Below are 12,832 nucleotides of genomic sequence, written 5' to 3'. Positions count from 1 at the left end.
TGGGGTTAGTTTGTTTTAGTTTCTGTGTGATAGAACTCGTGCTCCTTCTTTTTATTGTTTGCATTTTCTCTTTGTCGTATGGTTTTATTCCAGATAAACCAGTTGATGTCAGACTTCTCAGCCCATTCATCCCTTCTCTTTTCACCATGCAGTCCCAATAGTCTTTTTATGTTGCCCTCTTTTCATTGATTTCTATTGTGAAGTCTGCAGCTGCAGAGCTCAAAGACAGAGAGAAAAGCATTCAGCTCACAGCTATTGTGTGGGGTTTGTACCATAGCCGAGCAGACACTGTACTATACCTATTATTGATTATTCCATCATGCATTAGTTTTGAGAAAAGGTTGTGTGAGTTGACTTGGTGAGAACTGGTTAAGACTTAAAGATAAATAGTCTGCATTTGAATACTTTTCCCTAAAACAATAGGCCCGGGGGAGGGGATATTTCCTGTATATCTTAATTTTGGATGCTATGAAGATATTGAAGCTGCCTGGCAAGGATGAATGATGATACATTCTTGACGAATTGAATACGCAGGACCTAATGGAAACAAGCCTCTAGGGATTTTTGTGTTATCCTTTAGTAGCATCATTTTGTAGAATCGGAGTCGCACCACTGTACAATTTACAAACTGTAAAAAATAAATTTAAAAAAATAGTAATTAATCAATCAAAATGCTGAGTCTGACCTGATGACCTGACCTCCTCAACCCTGTTTTGAATAATATGACCCCCTGACTGTTTTGAATAATCACATCTTCATGTATTTGATTGGATCCGGGCCAACTTCATTTACATCTTTTGACGACGCTTCTCCTTCAATTCCCGGCGCCACAATAGTCACTCCCCCCTCAGAACCCTCATGTGCTGCACATTCAGAATCCGCTCAATGTTATAGTATCCTCTACCCTGCCGCTGCCTGCTGCTGTCGCTTCTTGGAAACAGGCACGCCGTTATTGTTCGTCCTCTTAAGTAATTTACGTCTCTCTCGACATATTTAGTGCATTTCTACCCCGCACAGCATTGAAAGGGTGGGACTGTTTGTTTTCTGCTGCCACCGTGAAGCGAAGCGTGCCTGGACGCCTTGAAGGTAAAGACTGTTACATTGTAGCCAGTATGTCGAAATATAGCCTATTCTACTGTTTCACTGAGGAGGTTACATAGTAGCCGGACTATAATGTAACCTCTCGGTGAAACACAGGGGTGGTCTGGTCTCTGTCTTCCTATTCTAAGCGTTGTTGTAGATCGGCTGTTTTTCCAATGTGCGACACCGTCCACCGACCGAAGTAAATCAGGCTAAAAAAAAAAACACCGTCCTTGCTTTTGGTTGGATGTATTTATTTGGTGATTGTTTTATCGTAGCATGCATGGAATTCAACGTTTGGGCGGGTGCACAAACACACACACTCAGGCTACGGTTACACAGCGTGTTGGAACAACGGTTCACATCATGCTTGTTGTATATCGACTGTATTTGACAGTTTCCACTTATCCCACCATCTTCACTCATTCCCCGTATGTATATATGATGATGCACTGACGTCTATTGTTCTGACTGAGAGGCTGAAACTGGGCCTCAAACAACGACGCGTGTGGTAAACCAGGGCTAAACCAGGGGTAATTTAGCGTGTGTGATTGTGCTCGCGTGTGTGATTGTGTCCTGGAGCCTGTGCATGGCTCACTGTCATCATGTCTGATCTCTTGCCCAAATGCACGCCTATGGCCACCCTGAACCTTAAAATGATGGTCAAATCTTTAAACGGAATAGTTTTTCATTATCTCCCCGAGATTTCTTATTGACACTTCAGCGTCACATCATAATTCTAGACTTACCAGTTGTTAGCTTTGGATTTGAGACATTGGCTATATTTATATTTTTACAAACCTTGAAAATAAACATTGCCATAAAATACAAACAAATAGACTGTGCATTCAACGTGCTAAATGGCTCTGTCTGTTATAATCGGTAGGCTACAGTGAATTTCACTCTCGACAGACTGGTCAAGCATTTACTGATGGGAAAGGGAGAGATTCAGGAGCATCAGTCTACCTTCTTGTCTGGAGATCCTAGTGCCGTTTGTTTTGGCTCAAACTCCACATTACATAATCGGTACATTTTTGGGGGGAGGGAGAGCAACCATGTGGGTGTGGTGGGTGTGCAGTGAACCTTTTTGCTCCAAATGGACTCACCACCGGCACCCACTGGGGACTGCCCCCCCCCCCCCCCCCCCTTTGACACACACACACACACACACACACACACACACACACACACACACACACACACACACACACACACACACACACACACACACACACTGGTGTGAGTTGCTGTCAGGTCTCTCTTGTCACTCCGACCTCATCGCTTTGTTTATATTTAGTGTAGCCCTCACCTCAGTTTCCCTTTCCTCTTCCCAAGCCTGAAGCTCACCAGGGGACCAACTCAAAATAGTTGCTTGGTTGTTCCTGTAACCTTGGTATTTAGCACGTTTCCCACTCAGCACGTTTCCCACTCAGAAGCCATACACACACACACACACACACACACAGTTTCAGTGTAGTGTTGGACCAGTCCTCACAATTGTTCTATCGATTCAGTTTATTGACTACACTTTTGCCACCACTTATCCTGTCTTCTTCATGCATTTCCCGTATGATGCCCTGGTGCAGACAGCCTTTTAGCCTCTCGGTTCTGAGAGGCTAAAACCGGGAAGCAAACAACTATGCTTGTGGTAAACCAGGGGTAATTTAGTGTGTGTGATTGTGTCCCGGAGCTTGTGCATTGCTCACTGTCACGTCTGATTTGAACATTGTTGTCTTGGCCAAGTGCATGCCAAGTATTAACGTGAGTAGGGAAACAAACTGGCCTAACCCTATACCCATTCAATGTTGTTGTATTTTGCCTTTTCGGTGCATGTAACTTCATTGTCATATCATGATCAATAGACCAGTTTCTAGCTTGTGATTTCAGACATTTATGTATTATCAAGCCCAATAAACCCCCATTTACATAAAATACCACAGACTTCTCCACTGGGGAGTATGTAAGTTGTGACACTGCTACCAGGGTGTGAGTTGTCGCTGAGGAAGGTGATCATCACTGGCAGCAGGGGGTAGCCATGTGTGAAAGACTTTCTCTCTCGCTTCGAGACCTCATTATACGGTCACTTTGTTTATATATAGTGCAGCTGAGCTGATTCCCATAGTAGGCTACCCACACCTCTGTTTGCCTTTCCTCTTCCCAAGCCTGAGAAGGGGGGTGATTTGTGATAGCGGAGGTGATTTGGATCATCGGAAAGCAGAAGCTGTGATATTCTATGGGTGGTTTTAAAAAAAGGGTCTGGACTTGTATCCTGACTGCTCCATTGTGTTGATATAATGGAGCTTGTGTACTGCTAACTACTTTTTCCCTGTTGTACTACAGTACGAACTGCAGTCCTGCTTGTATCCATTTTGAGTTGACTACTAGTCATGGAGTATAAATTGACTTCACTGTCCTCTCCCCTTTTTGAGTCAGGAATGAGTGTGGTGGTACACATAAAAATCCAGATATTAATTAATAACCCAGGACTGTACAAAATGTTTACACTCGCAGGGTTAAATACACAGGATTTTAGTTGCAGTTTGATGCAAGCTTAACTATCTATGAAATGCAGATGGTTGACATTGCAACATGACTGCCATGGGCTCCTCCACATGCATGTTATTCTCTGACATGCATGCGCCAAGCCACCTGACACTCCCATGTGTGATTTAAGACTAATGTGTTTAGTGTCTTCGTCAAAGTGCCGAAGCTCAATACCTCTCACATGCCTTTCGATAATTGGCTTAAACAAAGACTTTCTTTTAAGTCTTGAGCAGTTGCCTTGGGGTATATAAGTTTCAGTTAGAACTACCATTGAAGGATTTATTAGTTGAGCTACAAAAGATTGTAATGTGTCTGTAATTTATGTATATGTTAGCCTGTCTGCATGACTCCCATACACTGCATCATCAAATCACAACGCAAGACCTGGTTGAAACTTTAACTTTGAACATCAAGGTTGGTGTCAGCAATATAAAGCCATGCAGCTCCACAAAAAATAAAAACACTTGAGTAGTTCTTGTGGTATTTTCACAGTACATTTGCACGTAACATGAAATTTGTTGTGTGAATTTACCCATCCTAATTATTAGGGGCAGTGGATACTATTAGTTCAGCGCTCAGGGAGCATTTAGGGGTTAAATGTCTTGCTAGGGGACACATGCGCTGGACCAACGGGGGGGGGGGGGGGCGAACCGAACCGGTGACCTTGATTCCCAGATGGCCTCTCTACCCATTCAGTTATGGTCACCTTATGCACCCTTGTTATGAAATGCAAAGATGAAGGGTAGACTGCTACTTTGGGATGCATTCACCATTTGTGTTTTGGATGCTCCAAGACGAGGTGTTTTAATAACTTAAGAGTGTATTGTTTTCTTTCATAGTTCTCCTTTTGATATCTTATCGTTTTGATATCACAGCATCGTTTCCAAAGAGCGTCTTACGCTAGGGATAATTGACGGGTATCCAGTCATTATTGATAAATAAATCCCGACAGGGTAATTAGGCACCGATGACTTATTACATGACTACTTCATGAATTGACCCAAAAGTAACAACGAAACAAAGTATTTCCTTGCTTACGGCAATGAAAGTATTCCATAAGTCTTGCGCTGCGCCGACACTGTTGCCTCGGAAAACAATAAAGTGTTGATCAAATGGAATACATTTTTGGTTACTGCATTGTCTATTTCTCGCTTCAAATGTTTTCAAAAACATTCTTGAGAGCAATGTTTAGTTGTAAATGACATGGTGTGTTTGTTTACATGGCTGTCATGTTGGATACTGCATAAAATCAAGCAGCGCAGGTTGATATGAGCAGGTGCTCTGAGCCTTTAATAGACAGCGGTCTGTTATTGAGCTCATTGGTCACTATCCAGAAATAACACACAGCTGAATTCAGCGATTTGAACAATCAGAATCAAGCATTCAAACAAGCCATGTAATAATGCTGCTTATTTGAACTCTGCTGAACATGCCTAGTTCTTCTCACATATGCAAAGATGGATGACAACAATTTCCATACAAAGCTCACCATCATGTTTCTGTTGGTTAACAGTGTGGTATTGCCTTTGTATTTCTAATGGCTTATGACTCTCCATCTGTTTTTTTCTTGTCCTTGTATTAAGCACGAGAGCTTAACAGCTGTAGGAGGATGATCATGGATGTTGGGTCGGGGGGTTCAAATCCATCTTCCTCACTGTTGTCCCGCATAGTGAGTGGATGATGTACTCGACAATTATATGCTTTGATCCTCTCCCACTGCCGGCCTGCCTAATATTATCTGTCCATCCACAACCATTAAATCATACCGGTGGTCCATGCATGGGCTTGATCTAGTTATTAAAAAGAGTGAGCAGACATTTGGCATTTCTTTTACGTGCATTGTGGAGGTTGTGGTTTGATCTATTATGAAAAAGAGACTGAGCAGATATTTTGTGTGAGTGTTGTGGAGGCTGGTTTCATACTTAAACCCCAAATACTTTTGGTTGATTAAGAAGTAGCATGCATTTAGATACGTTTTGGATAAAAGGAAAATATGATGCAGCAGAATGAAGCCTCTGAAATGTGTGGTCCATCAAACGGGCATGAGTAATGAAAAATATGAGAGGGGAATAAATTGATTCAGGCATTACAGGTTTGGTTTCGGTTGCATGTATAGTTTAAAACACATTTCTGTTATGAAACTGACTGAAAGTTACTGTTTGTCTGTCCAGGCCCAAGAATTTAATACCAGTTGTAGCATAGCTTAGAGAATTGTGCAGAAGTCATCTGCAAGAGTTTTGTATCCACATTGTGTAGTTGAGTAAAGTTGCATTTCAGTCCCTTCTCTCAGATGCTTAAATGCTGTCAAAATCAGAAAATGGAAATAACAACTCTTAAGTTCACAATGCAGAGAATTTCCTTATGCTAGGAAATTGGCCACTTTTGCGTGCCTGCACCCTTTTTTTCAGTTCCACACCCTGGGAAATAGAATCTCTGCTATTCCCCTCCTCTGCTAGTCCAGTTTACGGCTTTCACAAAAGTATTACTGCACGTTTCATCATTCACTTGCATTTCATTGGGTATTTTGCTGTGGTTCTTGACTGTCCAACATCCTAGCATTGGCAGTGTTGTTTTTGGCTGTCCGGCTATGGACTGGTTCGATGGTGCTGTAACTATCGTCACTGTGGTTTGGAGTCTGGCGGTATCCTTCCCATTAGGATAAAGGGAGCCGTCGAAGGAGACTGCATTTTCAGGCTTTCTGTCTGCGTCTGGCATTGTGAAGCCAGGATCCAAGCACTGTAATTATTGAAAGAGTAGTTCAGCACTTTCCCCCCCCAATCTGTTTTCATCAGCTTTATTTTTTGGTTTCGGCCTTGAACACCATCTCAAAGAGGTACTTGTGCAATGAGCTTCAACCGTCACTCAAGGCTATTCGTTTTTTTTCCCCCTATAGCCTGCAACATTTAGGCTACCATATTTGAGACGCTGCAATATAATGGGATATTTTCAAGCTACTAACTGAGGGTTGGATAAGGTGAGTTGTAGTTTCCTGTGGATGTAAGGATGTCTTTGGGCTGGCAGGGCATATCCTGTGATTACTCTAGTCTACATAGTACAAGTTTCTCAATGTTAACCCATTCAATCCAGGAACGCATCTGTGTGATTTTAGATTTCTTTGGCTGTTCAAAAATAGCAGATATACAAGCTATGAGCTTGAAAAAGCACTATGTCGATCTTTGAAAAATCGTGTAAAGTTCAAAAACTCAAATCTTTGCTTCTGGGGGTCCCAAGAACAAAATATTTGTATTCTACAAATGTCTTCTAAATCCTAATCCTTTTGAAAACACTTATTTTGCTATATCATTGGTACTCTTTTTCATGTCAAGGACCCCCAAAATGACACTTGGTGCTGCGCTATGAGCTTGTAGATCTGCCATTTTTGAATAGCCAAAGTATAAAATAATGGTTCACTCAAATCTAAAATGACACGGATGTGTTCCCGGATTGAATGGGTTAATTTAACTTGGAGATTGTAAAGATATAGGTCCGTTCTAAGTCCATCCTTACACTCGCCGAAGACGTTAACACTGACTATTTTGCTGTGCGCTCTACCTCTCTGTCCATGTCCATGAGTCTAAGGCTATCCTGTGTGTTTGGTAATTGAGTGTGTTGTTTCTCGCGGCACAGGGGTGTGGCTGTGCACTTGGCTGGGTGTCAGACCGGCGAGTGGTGGGTGAGGTGTGGGTTCAGTGGCCAGCTGGCCCGATCTCACCCTGCTCGCTCTGAGGCGTGCCGGTGGTAACTGATCCCACCCGTAGGCTCACAGGATGACATTGACTATCTGCCTGTCTGACAAACTGGGAAGCTGCACGCCGAGTCTAATAATCTAGCAAGACTCTTAGACTGCCTCATCCAACCATCCTTCACAGAAAACCAAAATTTGCTTGTGTTTATCAACATGAAAGCCTGTTCTGGGGCGTGAATATTCAGTGAAAAAAGCAGATTGTGATATGTCAGCGCTGTGATATGTCACTTCGTGCCACGCTGCTATTTTTGAACATTTTCAAAATCTTGAAAGTGTGAGAACTACTGATTTTAGAAGGCATTTGTAGTATCGGCCTCAGGTCTTAATGGTTTAAGTGAGGCGTAAGTGGTTAATTCATAATGTGTTTTTGTAAGGATGGGTCCTGGAGAGATGCTACATTTCTCTTTGGGTTTCGAGCTGGAAAAGTTTAGGAGGAACCCCTGATCTATTTTCTCTTCACCTCTCACCAGGCCGCCTGGTGTCCATGCATGGTGAGTGGAGTGTTTTTGGGCAAAGCCACCAGTGTCAGCTGCTCCTCTCCCCAGCTAATCCCCCTCCCGCCCTCCAACCCTCTTACCCTCTTTCATGTCTTCCCTTGGGGGTTTCATGGTGTTGTGTAGACAAAGGGGCAATGCCCCACCCCATCCAATACTATACTATAGGCGGTGCGCACTCTGCGCACACACAAACACACACGTTGGTTTATTTTGGTGAAAAACAATAATCCTCAGTGCTCATTTAACTGGATCCTCACAGGTCCATTTGTGTCCATTATTACTCAGCTAAATGAACACTGAGGATTTTACTGTGTATCCTTGTTTTCTTGATCCCCTGTCCATTCTAATGTTTTATCTTCTGTTGAATAGAATCTATTCTAATAACATTCCTAATTTTGATGACAACACATATTGTACCGCATCACCCTGTCCTGCCCTGTTTAGCCACCTGATTGGACTAGTCCTCGGGTGCTTGTTGGAAGCCTGGCCAATGTTGAGAACAGATTTTGAGAGGACTCTCCCAGGCAATACTAGTCCATGATCCATTCCGTACATGATTGCCATTCCTCTAAAGGCTGGTTTGTCATCCTAACTTGTACTTAGCACCTGCTCCTCGCGGCATTATTGAGTGGTACTGGTTTAGCCTCACTTAGCACATGCTCAGTGTCTCAGATGGAATTGATTGGAATTAGGAAAGGCCAGTCCAGCTCAATCCTCCCTAATTAATATACTGTAGTTTTGCGTTGCTAAGCATATGGACTCTGATCCTATATGGTCGGAATCAAAGCGAGCATTGACGCATTCTCCATCTGCCTTTGACATGTGCTGGAAAAAGAAATGCACCTATAGTTTACTGCTTTCTCCCTATTCCTTTAAAATCTCGTTATTGATCATACTTACATACCTTTTTGCATTGCATTTGCATAGATTTGAGTTTTTTTTTTTTTCATTTGAGAGTACACTACACTGTAACTATTGGATGCAGGGTAGGGCAGGGGTAGGCAATTGAGATAAGCCTAGGGCCAATATCACTCCCAGACATTCCATCGCGGGCCGGGCCTCCCCGCGAACATGCACGCGCGCGCAGCGCGCGTGCATGTGCGTGCACAACACGCGCCCGCGCGCAAAGCGCGCGGGCGAAAAAATTTTCGGGTCTAATTCGGGTCTAACTCGGTCTAATTCGGGTCTAATTTGGGTCTAATTCGGTTCTGTTTGACCAATATAAATCAAAATTTTTTCCGGTTTAAATATCAGCACAGGCGATTTTTCTGGTGATTTTTTTTTTCTTCTTCATTTTCCTCTAATCTAGCTATAAAATGTAATAAATCCTTTAAAATGCATCGTGTTTATGAGTGCATGATTTCAAAAGTGGGTTCAGGTTCTATGAAATAAGTATTTATAATTATTTGAACATGAATTTTTAATACTTTTTTTATGACACTTTTCAGTAAATCATTCATACTGTATCTTTCTGTATTTGGATATAATAGATATCGGTCTGATACTGTATAAAAATAAAATCCCTCCCCCCAAAAAAAATAAAATAAATATTTTTCAAAAAAATTTTTTTTTTTTTTTTTTTTTTTTTTTTCAAAATTATCTCACGGGCCAGATATTATTTCTGGGGGGCCAATTTCGGCCCGCGGGCCGCCTATTGCCGACCCCTGGGGTAGGGCATTAAATTGCAGCAGGATTAGTTGGTGCTTTTATCTTATATTGTAAACATGCATTTGTGGTAATGGGAAAATGACTCTCCCATGGTTGTAAATGCCATGTAATGATATTTTGATATTACTTTTTATTTCTATTCTTATTAACCAGAATACACTTACAGAAATGCACTGCTTGCACAGAAGCTACAAATCATCACAGAGAGAACGCGAGAAGCCGATGATGAATTCAAACATTTTCAAATGTTTGGTAGTATGTCTAATCAAGGCTGTTCTTCGGTGATGGTGATGGTTGCCAGTGGTAGACGGTAGTAGATGAACATGTATGGTAAGTTGACATGTGTTAACACTTAAGTGCATAGCCAGGTTTTGTGTAGTCTTGTTATCTTAGACAGAGTTATAGATGCCAGTCAGCAAGATCGTTGAGGATTAGCTTGAGAGAGCAGTGTTCTTTGGAGATAAACGTGCGGTGCTTGGCTGCATGTCTTCCGTGATTAATTCGCCACAGAAAGAACAGACGCCCCTCACACACACACACACACACACACACACACACACACACACACACACACACACACACACACACACACAATCCTGCAACCTAAGTCCAGCAGGAGGAAAATAGTGGATAATACTAGTATGAGAGTCAGAGTTATTATGCGTCATTTTCCTGAACCATTAATGGCTTTTTTGAATATATAATATTCATAGCCATATGAATATATAATAACAGGATCAGTGCCCTGCCCTCACCACTATTGGAAGTAAGTCACTGGCAACTGGAAGAAAGACTATAGTGCAAAACGTTACTTTTCAAGAAATAGATTTTTTTTCTTTTAAAGTTTAGTTAATTACTCACAAGCTCTTGTTAATGCTTTCCATTGATTACATATTTATGCAACTACGGTATGATGAAATATGAAACGGAATAGGACATTCAATTATGAAGAAAAACAAAGATGAAATATAGGGCAATATGGACAGTTGGGTGGGTGTCTGACTGAGAAAAACAGAATGCCAACTTCTCCCCTCCTTACCCCCCTGCATCCCTGTTTTGTTTCTATCCATCACGCTCTGTGAGGAGGGAGAGGGGTACGGAGGCTTGTTTGGCATGCCGAGGAATGTGTCTGCTACAATTACAGGCTGTTGTGATGTAAACACTCATCTCCAGTTATGTCAACTCATCGGTTATGGAGACTTGTTCTGTTTTCTTCTCTGTAATACAATCGATAGCAAGGTTTTGGGGGAAGTGGGGGGGGGGGGTCGTTTTTAAAAGCCACCTTTTTGAATTTGGGATGGACACAAATAAGAAAATTAGCAACAGCAACGCTGATATTTAAAACGTACAACGTGGAAAAACATGGGTCTGTAAAGACAGGAGGGAATTGGGTTTGACCCTCAATGCCACACATTTTGGCAGTGCATTTGGTAAGGGCTGGGACCCTTTTTTGGCAGTGCATCATCCATCATTCAGATGGTGTTTATACGTCATCATTGCTTCTTTGGCACGACCTGCCAAACTTCCTGTTTTGGGGGTTTCTTCTGTCAAGTCTGGGCAGTAATTTCTGCTCGTCTTTTAACCACTTACGTAAGCCCTACAGTATACGCGTATACTTGAAATACAGAAATAGCTGATGCATGCATGACATGCCCAAAATAGAGATGCCAGCGTTAATATTAAAACGATTTTCTTTTAGACTATGTTATGCAATTGCCTTCCTGCAGAACTGAACTTGGTCATGAGAGAAAGATGCTATTAAGCAGGCTGCTTTTACTGCTTTATAGAGTTTGTGTATTGTAAGTACTAGGTTTTATGTGCACTTGGCTGAGCCTCTCCATTTGGCATGCTAGAAGGTGTGCGCATGTAGCTGCTTCCTTTTTAACAGGAGATTGGATGTGTGTGTGTGCTCGCCATTCAGCTGCGATGCAGTAGAAGGGACAACACTACCTTATATGGTCAGATGGAGGAACAGTCGTGCACACAGCACCCATCCTTTCATTCCCTGAACTTGAACTACGCTTACCTAGCCTGTTATGTCTTTTTCTTTAGCCAAGCACACTGAACCAAAATCTTTGAACGTAACGCATTGAAAATAAATCTTAGATTTTGTCATTTGAAAAAGGAGTGTCCTTTTTACTTAGTTAGTCTAAACTGACCATCATACATTTGTTTAGCACAGACAAGACCTGTGGTTGAAACCAGACCTGTCGTTGAACCAGTTGTTATATTTAAGTGTATCCTGGATATGCCATTAAAAATGAAGGGCATTTTAACTATATTTAAAACACTGTTCCTTCCCCTTTTTCACGCAAGAGTGGAGATTATAGCCATCTTTTTTTAAAGTTGAGTATGACTCTGTGAAGTTTGATCACTGACTGACCCGTCTGTATCTCTGTTTCTCATGGATGTCTCTCACACTGGTTTAAGACCCACCTCCTTTTATATAAATTCACCGGCCTTGGCTGCACTCCTTTGCCTTGCCGTATAAACCAACTACTCTTTCTCCAGTCCCCCCCTCCTTTCATTCCAACTCACCCGTCTATCGTTCTGCCATGCTCAATTGCATGCACACGTACACTCACACACACACATGCACGCTCACAATGAATACAGCCTGTGTTTCTTCGCGTGTGTGTGTGACCCTCTCTTTCCCTCAGCTGGACATGAGAGTAAGTTAATGAACAGACAGACAGACTGAGGGTTTCCATGTCTCCAGCACAGTTTACCAGCACTAGCCTGTGTCAGGGTCAGCAGAGCCATAAGTTGTAGGCCAAGAGTCTAAATGGTAGGGTTGTCACGATTACAAAATTTAAGTTGATTTTAATTGTCATGCAAATAATTGCGATTAACCATTTAATTGTTTTGGCATTGAACATTGGAAAATATTAGTAACATTTTTATTTCTGTTTGTCTTTTAGGCTTTGTAATAAAAAAAATCCACAGGTCATATGACAAATAACTTGAATATACAAAGAAATGTGACGCATTTAATCATTTTATTCTTTGAAAGAAATGTACAAATAGCGGAAATAGCTGTTTCTGCTAATTGCGATTATCTCAAATAATTGCGATTAGACGATTATGTAATAATTGTGACAGGCCTACTTAATGGGGGACAAACTATGCTCGTCACTGAGATTCAGGAGATGAAGTGTGTGTGTGTAATCATAAGAATGTAGGAACTGTGTGTGTGTGTGTGTGTGTGTGTGTGTGTGTGTGTGTGTGTGTGTGTGTGTGTGTGTGTGTGTGTGTGTGTGTGTGTGTGTGTGTGTGTGTGTGTGTGTGTGTGTGTGTG

General features: G+C 41.9%; 1 protein-coding gene across 1 annotated transcript in view; it reads left to right on the top strand.

Annotated features, from left to right (window-relative positions):
* Nucleotides 1-916: 916 nt before the first annotated feature.
* The window catches only part of prr36a (proline rich 36a), a 38,765-nt gene continuing 26,849 nt past the window's right edge, over nucleotides 917-12,832 (top strand). Inside the window, exon 1 of the mRNA XM_084043672.1 lies at nucleotides 917-1,086. The gene's annotated coding sequence lies outside the window, so the exon portion shown is untranslated. The remainder of the gene's footprint in view (nucleotides 1,087-12,832) is intronic.

Source organism: Gymnoscopelus microlampas (genome assembly GCF_963454915.1).
Source record: "Gymnoscopelus microlampas genome assembly, chromosome: 2".
Lineage (NCBI taxonomy): Eukaryota > Metazoa > Chordata > Actinopteri > Myctophiformes > Myctophidae > Gymnoscopelus > Gymnoscopelus microlampas.
The sequence above is the reverse complement of the archived record's forward strand: the minus strand, read 5'-3'. Positions and strand labels throughout refer to the sequence as shown.